Genomic DNA, 16,276 nt, shown 5'->3' with positions numbered 1-16,276 from the left:
GTCCACAAAAATGTAAGCAAACAGAAAGTTCGGAGGTGTCCGTTGAAAAACAGGAATAGCCGGCTGGCTTTTAAACGAGAACACAAATCTTCTCCTGGGACAGCGATGCACAGGAGGCGGCCAGAAAACTGAGAGAGAGTGGCGAGCCTTGGGTCTCACGTGTAGAGAGGAAATATCCAGACGCTGGAAGCAGGTGCTGTACTGGAACTCGGAGACAGGTAGCTTACTAGGATACAGAGAACACTTGAAAGCACTATTAAGCAAAGTACTGTTGTAGAATAAGCGCCAGTAAATACACGGACTAGACAGGACAAGACACAAGGTAAGCAATATGCATGTAGCATTGAATAATCTGACAATGAGACAAGGAGAGAGAGAGCTAGAAGAAGCAGAAACAATTAGAGGAAAAGAGGGAACAGGTGGAAGGAAAATTAGCGAGGAGAATGCAGAGTGAAAACAGCTGAAGGTGATGAGAGGGCGAGAGAGTGTGTGTGAGTGAATGTGTGTGTCTGTGAGTGTGTGACCACAAGAGGGAGACAGAGACGGAGGAGAGAGCCAGGATCATGACAGTACCCCCCCCCCCCCCCCCCCCAACGAGCGCCACCTGGCGCTCCCTAGGAAGGGGACTGGCGAGACCGGAGGAAATCCTCGATGAGTGAGGGGTCCAAACTGATCCCCTCTGCAGAAATGACCGAACCCAAAAACGTAGTCGAGGACGCGTGAAACGAACACTTCTCCGCCTTTACATAGAGACGATTCTCTAATAACCGTTGAAGGACACGGCGAACGTGCTGGACATGAACTTGGAGAGAGGGAGAGAAAATCAAAATGTCGTCTAGATAGACAAAAACGAAGATGTTGAGCATGTCGCGAAGAACATCATTGATTAGGGCTTGAAATACTGCGGGGGCGTTGACCAAACCGAACGGAAGAACCTTATATTCAAAGTGCCCGAGGGGTGTGTTAAAGGCGGTCTTCCACTCGTCCCCCTCTTTAATACGAACCAAGTGATAAGCGTTACGGAGATCGAGTTTGGTAAAGATCTTTGCTCCCTGTAAAACCTCGAAAGCTGACGACATCAGTGGCAAGGGATAACGATTCTTGACAGTGATCTCGTTCAGCCCGCGATAGTCAATACAGGGACGTAAAGAGCCATCCTTCTTCTCAACAAAGAAAAAACCAGCCCCGGCAGGAGACGAAGAGGGGACAATGGTTCCAGCATTGAGAGACTCAGATAGATAATTCTCGAGCGCCTTGCGTTCAGGGGCTGATAACGAATATAATCTACCCCGCGGGGGCGTGGAACCCGGGAGTAGATCGATACTACAATCGTACTGGCGATGAGGGGGGAGAGAAGTGGCCCGGGAACGACTAAAAACCTCCCGCAGATCGTGATACTCCTCCGGAACTCCAGACAAATCACCTGGCTCTTCCTGAAAAACAGAGACAGAAGAAACGGGAGGGACAGCAGAGGTTAAACACTTAACATGACAAGACAATTTCCAGGATAAAATAGCGCCATTAGACCAGTCAATGTGTGGGTTGTGTTGAACTAGCCAGGGATGACCAAGAACAACAGGGGTAAAGGGCGAATGGAAAATTAAAAAGGAAATAGTCTCTTTATGGTTTCCTGAGACGGTGAGAGTCAGAGAAACAGTCTCCTTCTGTACCCTAGGAAGGGAACTACCATCAAGGGCGAATAGAGGGGTGGAGTCCTTTAAGTCTATGAGGGGGATACCTTGTTCACGAGCCCATGCCTCGTCGACGAAGTTTCCTTCCGCCCCGGAATCGACCAACGCGGTGCAGGTGACAGATGAAACTGGCCAGCGAAGAAGCACAGGTAGAGTGGTACAGGACTTTGACGGAGAGACCCATGAAGTTGCGCTCGCCAGTAACCCTCCGCCTACTGACGAGCTCTGGCTTTTACCGGGCAGTTCGAGACAAAGTGACTAGCAGCAGCACAGTACATACAAAGGCGGTTTGTGACTCGCCGTTCTCGCTCCCTGGGAGAGATGCGAAGCCCTCCGAGTTGCATTGGTTCGGGATCCATGTCGGAGGACTGAGGAGAAGCGGTGGTAGCGGGAGTAGAAAATAGAGCGGATTCCATGCTGCGGGCTCTGCGGCGCAAGTCGAACCGTTTCTCCACACGGATTGCTAGATCGATAAGGGCATCGAGATGAGGAGGCTGTTCACGTGCGAGGATCTCGTCCTTGAGGTCAGGATTAAGCGCCTCCAAAAAACGAGCAACAAGAGCTGGACCATTCCATCCGCAGGTAGTAGCCAGGGATCGGAATTCTATCGAAAAATCAGCAACAGAACGTCTACCTTGCCGCAGCGAAGAGAGTAAGCGAGACGCCTCTTCACCGTGGGCTGAACGGTCGAAGACGCGGATCATCTCTTGTTTGAAGAGGGAAAAGTCGAAGACGCAAGCCACCTCAGCCTGCCAGTTGGCCGCACCCCACTCCCGAGCCCGACCCGTGAGGAGAGAGATGACATAGCACGGTCTCTAGCGTAAGTTGAAGGCTGAAGGGAAAAAACAACCTCGCACTGGGTAAGAAAGGAGCGGCATTGAGTGGGCTCACCCGCGTAGACAGGAGGATTGTTGATCCGTGGCTCAGGAGCATCGCGGGGATCAGAGGAGACAGAAGACTCATGACGCAACTGATGAAAGCGCTGAGAGAGATCCGAGAACTGGACTGCCAGAGACTCAACGGCCTGTCTTGCGGAGGAGATCTCCTCTTCGTGTTTACCCAGTAAAGCGCCCTGCAGTTCGACGGCAGCTTGGAAAGGGTTGTCGCTCGCTGGGTCCATGCTTGGTCAGATTATTCTGTCAGGATGTGAGAGAGGACCCAAAAGCGAGATACATCAAAAAACAGTCTTTAATTAAAAATAGAAGCTGTCCACAAAAATGTAAGCAAACAGAAAGTTCGGAGGTGTCCGTTGAAAAACAGGAATAGCCGGCTGGCTTTTAAACGAGAACACAAATCTTCTCCTGGGACAGCGATGCACAGGAGGCGGCCAGAAAACTGAGAGAGAGTGGCGAGCCTTGGGTCTCACGTGTAGAGAGGAAATATCCAGACGCTGGAAGCAGGTGCTGTACTGGAACTCGGAGACAGGTAGCTTACTAGGATACAGAGAACACTTGAAAGCACTATTAAGCAAAGTACTGTTGTAGAATAAGCGCCAGTAAATACACGGACTAGACAGGACAAGACACAAGGTAAGCAATATGCATGTAGCATTGAATAATCTGACAATGAGACAAGGAGAGAGAGAGCTAGAAGAAGCAGAAACAATTAGAGGAAAAGAGGGAACAGGTGGAAGGAAAATTAGCGAGGAGAATGCAGAGTGAAAACAGCTGAAGGTGATGAGAGGGCGAGAGAGTGTGTGTGAGTGAATGTGTGTGTCTGTGAGTGTGTGACCACAAGAGGGAGACAGAGACGGAGGAGAGAGCCAGGATCATGACAGAAATTCCTTCCTAATCCTAGGTGTTTTTCCACCCCATATAAATGATGAGATAAGTCTGTCTAAGTTCTGAAAAAAGGATTTTGTTAAAAATACTGGAACGCATTGAAACAAATACAAGAACCTTGGTAAAATGTTCATTTTTACACAATTAATTCTACCTGCCAGAGAGAGAAATAGCAAATTCCATTTTTTTAGGTCTAGTTTTAACTTATCGATTAGAGGAGCAAAGTTTTCTTTGTAAAGGTTAGGGAATCCTTGTGTGATGTTTATCCCTAAATATCTAAAACCTGATATAGACAACTGAAAAGGTATATCGGTATTCGAAATATTGAGGCCCTTACTGTTGTTTATGGGGAAACAAACACTTTTCGAAAAATTCAGTTTATAGCCTGAGAAAGTTCCGAATTGTTTCAATATTTTAACTACCTGTGGAATACCTAAGATCGGATCAGAGATATACAACAGCATATCATCGGCATATAAGGATACTCTGTGTTCTATGCCCCAACTAATGATGCCAGTAAAATGCTGTGAGTGTCTTAATGCTATAGATAGGGGCTCGATGGCTAAAGTAAAAAGTAAAGGGCTAAGAGGGCAACCTTGTCTTGTACCCCGTGATAGGGGAAAATACTTTGAACATACTCTATTTGTACTTACAGATGCTTTAGGGGAAAAGTATAGTAACTTAATCAATGAGAGAAGAGAAGTACCAAAACCAAATCTTTCCAGCACAAAGAATAAATATTTCCACTCCACCCTGTCAAATGCTTTTTCAGCATCTAACGATATGACTACCTGAGGGACAGGGTCCTGAGAAAGTTTAGACGAGTGTATTACCCCTAACAATCTCCGGATATTACTAAAAGAATGTCGACCTCTGACAAAACCTGTTTGGTCTTTTGAAATCAAGTTCTCTATTACTGTATCTAAACGTAAAGCAAGGATTTTTGCCAAAATTTTTACATCAGAGTTTAAGAGAGAGATTGGTCTGTAAGAGTTACATTTCAAGGGATCCTTTCCAGGTTTTAGTAAAAGTATAATGTTTGCTTCATTCAAGGTTTGTGGCAAGCTACCCTTTTCCAACGAGTCCTCAAACATATCAAGAAGAATAGGGGCTAATTTATCTGCAAATTTTTTATAAAAGTCTATTGGATAGCCATCAGGGCCAGGAGTTTTTTTGCTCTGCATTAATGTGATCGAGTTTAAAATTTCTTCTATTTGTATGGGCTGATCCAAACCAGTTTTCTGCACAGAGTTAAGGGTCGGTATATCTATATTATTTAAAAATTCAAAAATTTCAGAGTCAGATTCAGGGCTTTCAGAAGTATACAAATTTGAGAAGTAGTTCTTAAAAGTGTTATTAATTTCAATTGGATTAACTATTAAATCATTTTTACTGTTACAAATTTGAGGTATAAGTTGAGAGGCAGCTTTAGATTTTAACTGGTGGGCTAGAAGTCGTCCTGCTTTTTCTCCATGTTCATATATATAACCTTTAGAACGTGATAAATACCATTCAGTTTTATTTGTTGATAACAGATTATACTGAACTTGAAGGTTCAACCTTTCTTTATAAAGTTCAGGTGAGGGAGACGTGGAATTAAGGTAATCTACCCTTCTTATAGAATCAATTAAATTGTCCAGTTTTTGCTTACGTTTTTTATTGAGAGTTGAAGTATATGAAATTATTTCCCCCCTGATAACTACTTTAAGTGTCTCCCACAATGTAGATGCTGTAGTAGATACGGACCTGTTATGTAATAGGAAATTATCTATAGCTGTTGATACAAATGTACAAAATGCAGGATCTGATAACAAGGCCGTGTTTAGTCTCCACAAAGGCAATTCGTTATACCTTAAATTGCAAATAAGGTCTAATTGCAAGGGAGCATGGTCTGATTCCACAATAGGTAAATATTCTATTTGTTCAACAGAAGGAAGGAGAGATTTATCAATAAAGAAATAATCAATTCTTGAATAGGAGTGATGAACATGTGAAAAATAGGAATATTCTCTGTTGTGTGGAAACAGAAATCGCCAAGGATCAACCGCCCCCACTTGATCCATGAATGTAGATAAGGCTTGGGCCATCTTAGATCGGGATAAAGATTTGGGATTAGAACGGTCAAGGGACGGATCCATTACGCAGTTTATGTCACCACCAAAAATTAGAAGATGGGAGTTTAGGTCTGGCAATAAAGAAACTAGCTTATTAACAAAACTTGCATCATCCCAGTTAGGTGCATATACATTAACTAATATGACAGGAACATTATATAATATCCCTGTGACTACAACATATCTTCCCTGAGGATCTGCAATAGAAGCAGAGGCAGTAAATTGAATGCTTTTGTGTATCAAAATGGCTGTTCCCCTTGCCTTAGAGTTAAAATTAGAGTGGAAAAATTGCCCCACCCACGATTTCCTAATTCTGAGATGATCGACAATGCGTAAGTGGGTTTCCTGTAGATATATTATTTCAGATTTTAATTTTTTTAAGTATGCAAAAATTTTTCCTCTTTTGATTGGGCTATTTAGGCCTTTGACATTCCAGCTAACAAATCTAACTTTCGACCCCCCAGGAGATTTAATTAAATCGGCCATATCAGACATGAACAGATATACATTTAGTCAAGCATTCACGGATCAAAAATGCAATCAGCAACATAAATGTTTCCTCACTATACAGTTTCTCTAAAATCATAACATAAACCAAAATTTTTCCAATACTTTTTGGATAAATGAAACTTAGAACCAAACTACCCAACATTTCCCTAATGCCTGCTTCCCCAACTGAAACAAGCCGCAGAAACCATTTTAAATTGTATGACTCCCGATTATCCAGTCTTCACTTCTCGATCTACTAGAGAGACTCCAAACCACAATATTTACACGGAATACAGCATAGCGTCATTATTACGTATTGTACTGAATGAGCTTTAAGGCAATAAACAGAAACAAACATGCCGTCTTTTCTTGAAGTTTAGATAACTTGCGATAGAAGAATAGACAGAGAAAGTCACCTTATTGCTTGAATATCGTCTGTGCCATTTAACTTCATGGACAATATTATACGTCAGTCTTGTACAAGGACGCGTTGTTTGTAAAAAGCATCGGCAGCCTCAGGTGAATCAAAAGTGTGAGTTTCCTCTCCGAATTTCACACGGAGACGTGCAGGATGCAGAAGTTGAAACTTTATGCCTTTCTGATAGAGGGATTGTTTGACTTCTTTGAATCCGGCGCGTTTCTTCGCTAAAGCTGCGCTCGTATCCGGGTATAGCCGCAGTGACGTTCCGTTGTATTTAGTATCATGACGCCTGGCCCAGTTAAGTGCTTTTTCCTTTTCTTGAAATCGGTGAAAGCAGACAATGAATGGTCTTGGAGATTGCCCTGCTCCAGGTTTGGGGCGAAGCGCGCGATGCGCTCGTTCAAGTTCAGGAGGTTTGTCAAACACGCTCTCCATGGTATCTTTCAGCAGCCCAGATATAAATCCGATGGGGTCTTTTCCATCCTCAGCGCCTTCCGGAATATTGATAATACGCAGGTTAGCCCTTCTGGATCTGTTCTCAAGGTCGTCAATTTGGTCAAGAAGAGATGTATTCTGTGCCTTCAAGGATTTAATCGTCGCTTCCGCGGCGGCTAGCCTTTCGAAGTTTTCGCCGACCAGAACTTCAGTAGATGCAAGTCGGTGCTGAAACGAGCCCACTGTCTCGCGTAGCGTGTCAAGGGAGGCCTGTAACGGTTTGATTGAATCTTGAATTAAACTTGCCATGTCCTCTTTTAAACTGGCCCGCTGTTTTGCCAGTTCGGAGACTATCTGACTCATCGACAGGTTATCCGTATGGTCTTTTCCATGTGTGTCCTTGTTGCTGATAGTGGTGTCATTAGCCGCCATTACTGCTAGTTTACCCGCTATGGTAGAGCCTGACCGTGTTGCTGGCGCGGAACTTTGCTTCTGTTTAGAGTTGCTCATTTCGCTTTCTGAACTAAGTGTAGTTCTTATGTTATATGGCAAAGCAATTAATTTAGAAAAATAAGACGCATAAATATGTTTAAAAGGAGTGTGGTTGGGAGGTCCTCGCCTCTGCTGCCCTCTCTTACATCGCCAAACCGGAAGTCGCTAGAGATCATTTTTGACTGAGTAAGGCTAGGTTTCACACACAAGTAGGTCTACATAACTAATGAGAACTACAAGCTGCATAAAAAAATATTTCATAGCTACTTTACTAACATAATAAGTATATTACACTGGATAAAAATGCAAAGGAAAGTAAAAAGTATACAACTTTATAGATTTGTTTTGGAAGACAAAGTTTCATGAAAGACATGAAATAAATCTATCATGGGTCACTACGAACAACGCGTCCGTTACTGTAACCTTTATTTTTGCATGATGCTCCATGCACGCCAGTAGGTGTCAGTCAGTAAGTCCACACTGGCAATATTGTGTTTGTTCATTCACAGTCTCAGTGGATCCACACACACCTGTACAGTGTCGATCTGAATCATCAGAGAAGATCCAACATGAGCTGAGATCATGATATCTGAATAAATGACGAGGACGCCAGAAACTAATGTAAGATCATGTGTGGACATCATCTCTATAATCATACACTGCAGATCTATGATCAGATGACCAGTGTTTTATTTATATTTCAGTGATACTGATGGGCGGAGCTTGTTGAGTGTGTGTGTGTGTGTGTGTGTGTGTGTGTGTGTGTGTGTGTGACAGACAGCCCATGATAGTATGTCTATGGGGCAACTTTGGGAACTCTTGCCCCCGGGGTGCATCTTTTACCCCAGCGTGAGGTATTTTCTTACAGAACCTGCCAGCCTCTTCAAAGGTGGTAAACCTCATGTTTCTATGAAAGCCTCAATCAGAGTTTTGACCCATTAAAGTTTGTCGCAATGCAAAGTCTATGGGACTTCGATGGCCCTTGCATGCTTATATGTTATATGTATCCCTCTAGCGCTCTATAGTCCGTGAGAAGAAGCGTTAGGAAGGGATTTCCACATGAACAACTTTCTCATCTTTGCTGTGTCATGTCTGAGCCCGGATCTGAAGAACTTAAACTCAAAGAGGACAACACGATCTCATGAAAGTGTCATGATTCTGCCATCTAGTCATTGTCTTTCTTTTAGTCTTGAGGCAGGATCATGACAGAGCCATGTTTTGTGTGCAAGCACATGGCCTTTTGTTTGGACTGTGTGCTTGTGTTGTCTCGTCACTCAACCCCGCCCCCTTGATCTCCTCGTTAGTCATTATTGTTTCATCTGTGTCACCTGCCGTCATTATTAGTTTCTCCCTATTTAATCGCCTTGTGTTTGCTGTCCTGTGCCGGTTCATTATCTTACGTTGTGATTCCTACATGAGTGTTTATTTTCCTGTGAATACCTTGTGAGAGTTTTTTCTAGTGAATTACTGTTCCTGTTCCTGTTGTTAGTTTATAGTCTAGTTTGTCAAGTGCTAGTCTAGTCTTCCCTCGTCAGTCTTGCCTTTGTTTTGCCCCCTTGTGGGTTTTGTTTTCCCCGTTTTCTGTCTGTTAATAAACTGAGTGTGAAGCATCCTGTCTGCGATTGGGTTCATCCTCGTAACAGAAAGTGTGTATCTATTCCACGAATGTTATTTCTTGTGCCAAATATGCCAAAAATGGTTTTTTGTGTGTGTGTGTGTGAATATGCTACGCACTGAAAACCCGTGGGTAGGATTAGGGGTGGGGAGTGCGTGTGTAGGCCTATTACACGCCATAAAGTGTGTATCATATGCACGCAAAAAAATTTTTTGCCGTATAAATGGCACGAGAAATAACGTTCGTGGTATAGACACACACTTTCATGAGATCGGGCTGATCGAGATCGAGATAATTCATCGTCCTCATTATCTGTGTCACCTGTCTTCACCTTGTTAGTGTTCGTTTGTAGGGGTGTAACGATACCTTAATTTCACGATTCGATATATATCACGATACTGAACTCACGATACGATATTATTACGATACTCCCAAGACATATGATAAAAGGTTAACAAAAAATGTACTGTTGATTAAAATGCTAACTTTGATATTACATTGTGGGTTTAAATGAACAGGTTTGGACTTGGTGCTTGTAATTCAAGGACAATGGTGACACCAGAATAAAAATATTCATGATTCTGAAGCTGACCATTGCATTATTATACATTATAATCAACATTATATAGTAGTTTAATGTAGTACTGACACTAAAACTCTGAAAACATGATTTTTTTCTTATACAGTAATTTCTATTTTGGGTGAACTATCCACGATACATATTGTCACTATCCACGATACGTATTGTTGCATTTTTGTATTGTGATATATTGTGGCACGATATATTGTTACACCCCTATTCGTTTGTATCTGTATTTAGTTTGCTACTGTTCAGTCTGTCCTTGTCGGTCCTTGTATATGTTACTGGTTGATGTTACTATGTATTGAGTGTTACCCGTCTGCCTGTACCAGTTTTGTGTCAGTTATTATAGTAAATGCTTGAATTGGAACTTTGTGCCTCTGCCTGTCTTCACCCGCACCATACCCGTGACACTATAGGGTCCCACTTTATATTAAGTGGCTTTAAGTACTATGTACTTATTTTTAAATGTAAGTACAATGTACTTATTGTGTTCATGTTGTATTGTAAAACACTTACTGCTATTGCGGTGTGATACGGGTAAGGTTAGGGACAGGTGTGCTGGTATGGGTGGGTTTAAGGGGTTAAGGTGTAAGGGAACGGTCATCAGTGTAATTACAAATGTAAATACATAAGTTAATTACTTCTGTAATTACATGCTGGAATTTTTAAAATATAAGTACAATGTAAAAACAAACATGTATGTGCACAATAAGTCCAATGTATCAAATTGTTAATTTCAATGTAAGTACATAGTAGTTAAAGCCACTTAATATAAAGTGGGACCAAAACGAGTGTTTTTGTCTCCTTGTAATGAGGAAGCATTAACTCCAGCTTTATCTCGAGATCTGTTGTGTTTATAATCTACAGTGAATCATTTCTGCAAACAGAGTCGACACTTTTGTCAAGTGCTCAATCCCTCATCTACAAACTCATTATATATGTTCAGCGTGAACACTGTGAAAGGTTGGTGATTTAAACCAGACATTAAAAGTAAAGTAAATCAAATAATAAAATACTGCACAGACTGTATAAAGTCAGATCAATGTGATTGTGATGATTTGAGTATACAGTGACTGTGTGAAATATTGACTGATAATCAGCTGATATTTGCTTCATTTAACTGCATGTACAAATTATATTTCAGTGATTATATGTAATCAATTAATCATCATTATATCAATTGTCAGTACTAAATCTCAAGATTATGTGTTGGTCACTGAAACACAGGCCTATTGGTCAACCTATAGAAATAACAGCTTGCATAATACAAAACATACAATAACACACACACAACTAACACACTTTTATCAAATTAACACCAAATCAGCAAAAAATAAATTCCACTAGTTTGTCCATCTTCACATAGTGTCCTGCTTAATCCTGTGCAGTAAGACACTGGTTTGTGTTATATGTGTTGTATTGTGTTGGTATTGTCATTATTACTGATCTTTTGCTGCGACTCCTGAATTCTGGTGTAATTCTGGTGACCATCTAGTGTCTGAAAAACTATTCAAAGTCTGGATCCTCTGGTTGTCATCTGGCTGTAAACCCGCTGTAATCGTCTGCCAACGGGATGTGGATTTGGAGGAAAAATGTAAAAGTATCTGCACTAAATAAAAAATGCCTCTGTCTCAAGGCAGCAGTTAACTATTAACTCCCACTAAATTGAGTGTGTGTGCAGCGCACGGTACCGTACACACTAATGGGTTTACTAAAAATGTTTTAGAAAATAAAAAGAATGGCAGACATTTAGGCTTTAAAGCACATACAAATGTTAATCTCATTCACTTTCATTTATAAATAAACAAATACAAAACGAAAGTAAAGTAAAGGCAGCAGTCCCTCACAGACGACTGTTGTCACACAGAGCTAATATAAAACAAAACACAATGTAAAATCAGGCCTGTCCTCTCCATCTTTACTGTCGTCGCTCCTCCCCTTATGCTTCCGCTCCTCCGTGAGAGACACATGACGTCGCGCAAGTGTCGCTCGTCAGTAATCACACCACCGGTCTCGTCCTGCTCGTCACAGTGATATTAAATCAGTTACCCAGTAAAGGACCTGTTGCTCGCCATGTTACAAGTTGGCTCGCTCGCTCTTCTCTTAGACACTGCAGACACTGCGCGGCAGCAGCGGGAAAACGTAGTGGGCGTGGTCAACCTGTCACTTGGATCCAGGGTGACCAATAGAAAAGGGCCTTCCATCCTGGGGTGCGTTTCCCGTACAACTATATAGCTCGCTGCTTAACTACCATAGTACGATGCATCGTTGGAGAAATCAACTAGCTCGTCACGAGTGTTTCCCGAAACCGTATGTCGCAAAGTATCGTTCAACCACATTGGTTTATGAAGTCTCGCGCGTGGTGGACTAATAACTTATTTTAATTCATCTTTTTGAGATCGAATTAACGCTAGATTTTGTCATATAAGTTACAGACATGGCATCTGAAGACCATTTCAAATTTTTCTCAGTTATTTTGCTTTATTACCAGACTCAATATTTGGCTCGTTCTACACAGTAGAGCACGTTCACACATGCGCAGTCTTCAAAAACGGTGTTTTAAATCTCTTGACAAACTAAAAGACGTAAATTACATTTGTATATTCTAAATAAATAACACGGGTTGTATTGAATGTCAGCTTGCTTATTTTGCTAAAGATAAGGATTTATTCAGTCTATATCTCATGTAAACTAGAAACTATGCTTCTAACCACAGCTCGAGAGACCACACAACCACACAAGTTTGCGATGCTGTTTGCGAACGTTCGTTGGAACGATGGTTTCGGGAAACACCAAATCGTTGAACTGCTGATAACGACGGAACTTGCGACCATAGTTGGCTAACGATGCTTTCGGGAAACACACCCCTGGTTGGTAGAGACCGCCCACTGAGACACAGCTTTATTCGCAAGCAAAACTTTTCAATTTGCATGCAAAACTTTTCAACTCGCAAGCAAAAGATTTAGACCTGCAAAAAAGACCACAGAAAGGAGAGCAAAATTTGTGCATTTGTGATGAAAAGTGTTCGAAATGAACCTTCGTGATCACGCAGAGGTCTGCCGTGGCGGTCCGTTCAGTATTCGCTAGAAGCTAGCTCACTTCTTCTGATGAAAGTGGCCACCCCCAGGACCACACCGTGAAACATGATCATGTTAAGACTAAGAATATAATTTTAAGATGAAGCCATACACATATCAAAACTATAACAGATTAAAAACGAATTTACGCTTTTATGTTTGGGTCTATATGTAAGTGCAGAGTGAAGATTTTTCTCAGTGGCTCTGGGTTAGTGTAAGGTTAGTAAGGTTAGCCGTAACTCAATCCAAGTAACTTAAGCAATTAACTAACAAAACACTTGTAACTTCTGTTACAGCTATTGAAACATCAATTAAGCAAGGCTGATACAAATGAAGGTTTTCAAATAAAATATATTTTTTTATTAAACAATGACAGACAACAAAAATGTGTGCTTTTGTGAGTGTGTGTGAAAAAGAAAACCAAAAACCAGGGGCAGGTGATCCATGAAACACACAGGACTGGTGATGACCATAACAATCCTAGAGGTCCAGCTTTGTTCTCACACGCCGCTTCACTCAAGACAACAAATGAAAAGTTAGTATATCCCAAAAATTCAATTAAATAAAAGTTGCTATAAAGGTGGTAGCGATTCATTACAGAACTAATCAGATGCTACCTTCACAGCTGGCGAAGTCACGCTGGCAATGCTAGAAAATTGGTTGAAATAACCAAGATTAAATATAAATAATTACGCTGTGCATGTACAAATGAAGACCAGTAGAGACCAGGGCCTCTAAAACAATATAGAATGTTGACAATTTAAAAGAGGTCGATATTTCAGCAACTTCTGGAACAACTCGACGTGCTGCAATGTAAGTGAATGGGGTTCAACGCCCAAATGACAGTGTTTGGAACTAATCCGATCTCCTAATCCCGGAAGTAGGCGGTTAAAAGCGCCGCCATTTTATACAATGGAGGTCTATAATGGGAGTGTCGCAACTCTTTCTCTCTATGGCTCTGGTCGAAGTGTGTTGAAACAGTAATGACGTAATGGAGCCTCGTTTACTGAAGTCACGTGACTGTGGGAGTTTGATGCTCTGAACCATTGATTCAGAACAAAAGATTTGTAAAGGCTTCAAAGCTTCATGAAGCAGTGTTTTGAAATTGCCATCAATAGGAGCTCACACTAAACAAAACAAACACAAGAGAGCAGATGGCTAGCGAACACAAGCTAGGAAATTCATAATTACTGAGCATAGAAGAAAAGGCTTTCCAGATAGCAGCTGTGTTGCAAGCATTTTCTATAAGAGGTTTATATCAGATCTTGAAGACCTTTCATCAACCATAACAATTGTTCATGAATGAACATGTCACATTCTGTTTCGTTTTCATGGACTTTTAGTTTGTTTTTCTCCAGTGAGCAGTTTCCTGTGTTGCTTTGTTCAGTTTTTCCTGCCAGTTATTAGTTTCTATGGACATTCAATTAGCATATCCTATTTCCCATTTACTTTGTTATCCTTGTACATTTAAGTTCCTCGTTGTTTTCAGTTCATTGTCTGGTATTGTCATGTGCTATACGCTGCCACATTATCTGTTCATCATCTGTGGATTACTTGAGTTGACATTTTATGTAATAAATAAATACCTTTGTTTTGTAACCTTTGGAATCTTTTCTTATCATCATCTGGACTAAAGCGTTACAGAACATGATCAATCAAGAGATATGTTTTACACTTACTCATATCTGGCCATTATGAAAATAAACACAAACAGCAGTTTATGTAAATACGTTTTTTATTTATTTAGCTATTTTAACAAGGAGCAGGTTTGTTGATTTATTAAGTAAATTTCATTCCAAATGTTACTATTTAATAAAGTTAATATTTATATTACAATGTAAAGCTGTAATAATTTCACAACATCTTTACTGTACAGAAATAATTACTGTCTGTGTCTTAAACGACTATAGCCTATACAATAACACGGTAACAGTTCAACAGTAAAATTATAACAACAACAGACTAACAACAACATAAACTAAGAATGATTAAAACTATCATATTCAACTATCATATTTTAAAACTATCATATTCAGAAAGAATCATACTAAATGCAAAAGTCATTTTTAAACATTTTATTTTACATTTTTACAGTTAGCTGATTATTAGATCAGATAAAGCAATAATTCATCCTATCAGAAGGGCTTAAATATAAAATTGCTAAATTGTACAGAGTAATAAAGAAATGAAAGGAAGACGAGATGAAATATTATAAATGTCTACATATAATAATGCTAAAAAATAAACAGTGTACACTGCATAAGTATTGACTGACAGATGAAATGTATGTTGCTGGTTTGATGAAAGGAACGGCTGCTTTCTAAAAAAGAGAAAACACTCTCAGAACTATAAACACACAGTACATGTCAGACTTCTGCATCAGTTACACAGTTTAGTCTGTGGTTAGTGAGAGTCTCACCTCAGTCTGAGACATCAGAATGAAACTGTCTGCATCATGAGCAACTAGACATTAAACACAAACATCTGATTATTGGTATATGGATGAAATGCATATTCCAGCATCAGGATGAAACTGTGTTGATGATGAGATCGAACACTTTCATGCATCATATCTGTAATATCATAAATACTCACAGTTTGGTTTGCCGCTATTAATGCTGTTCCGTCTAACTATTTTAATTTTTGGTTCATTTTTGTCCTTTTTGATTGACATTTTTCAGTTTCTTTCTTGTTTTGTCCTTTTCTTGTAGTATGTGATGATGGTCCATATATTCCTGCCATGCATTTATATATCTTAAATTCTGTTTTTTGCATATATCTGTTGAAAAGAAAAAGAAATGCAGTTTATAGTTAAGTGATGTTTGACATTTGTTAATGTTGATTGTGCAGTACAGATTTACCTTTCAGTTTCACTATTATACATGATACAACATTACTGTTCAGATTTGGTTAAAGATAAGAGTTTTATTATTCACCTGATGGGTTGAAGAGAGGGAAATATCCACTACAGCTCTGAGATCTGTGCGGAGGATGAAATTGAGAACGTTTAAATATATAGTGTAGGTCCACACCCCTAATCCTAAAAACAAAGAGGATTACAGCATATGCACGCACAGCACATTTTGGGCGTATAAATGGCACGAGACATTAAATATGTGTTATAGATACACACTTTCATGAGATCGTGTTGGATATGCTGACGAACATGACATGACAAACTGATCTTTGTGTAATGCATTCTTGTCTTACTGTATAATTTTACTTGTAACTCAACATTAAAGTATGTATACGTAATATAGCCTATAAGTATTAAGCTGAGTGTTTTATGGTTTTAAAGTTTTTACATCATCTACACTTTCCAATAAGGTCTCATTTGTTAATTACGTCAGTTAACATGAACTAACAGTGAAGTTTAGTACTTCTACATCATTTATTAACATTAGTAGCCTAATGCTCATTTAAACATTACTCATATATTTTTTTTAATCAAACGTTTTTATTTTATTTCGCACATCGCACAAACAATCAACAATCGTTTTTTTACTAACTATAACAAAGATGAATAAATATATGAATATAAAAATATGCATTGCTTATTGTTAGTTCATGTCAGCTAA

The 16,276-nt window shown here is 40.1% G+C and overlaps 1 long non-coding RNA gene across 1 annotated transcript; it reads right to left on the bottom strand.

Annotated features, from left to right (window-relative positions):
- Nucleotides 1–14,417: 14,417 nt before the first annotated feature.
- On the bottom strand, nucleotides 14,418–15,740 carry LOC306984958. Its single transcript, XR_013794699.1, has 4 exons — nucleotides 15,635–15,740; nucleotides 15,294–15,477; nucleotides 15,118–15,161; nucleotides 14,418–15,018 (listed from the first exon to the last, which is right to left on the bottom strand). It is a non-coding gene; the product is annotated as an uncharacterized lncRNA (long non-coding RNA).
- Between the last annotated feature and the right edge of the window lie 536 nt (nucleotides 15,741–16,276).

The sequence above is a fragment of the Phoxinus phoxinus genome (genome assembly GCF_949152265.1).
Source record: "Phoxinus phoxinus genome assembly, chromosome: 17".
Taxonomy (NCBI): domain Eukaryota; kingdom Metazoa; phylum Chordata; class Actinopteri; order Cypriniformes; family Leuciscidae; genus Phoxinus; species Phoxinus phoxinus.
This window is presented reverse-complemented; position numbering and strand designations above follow the sequence as displayed.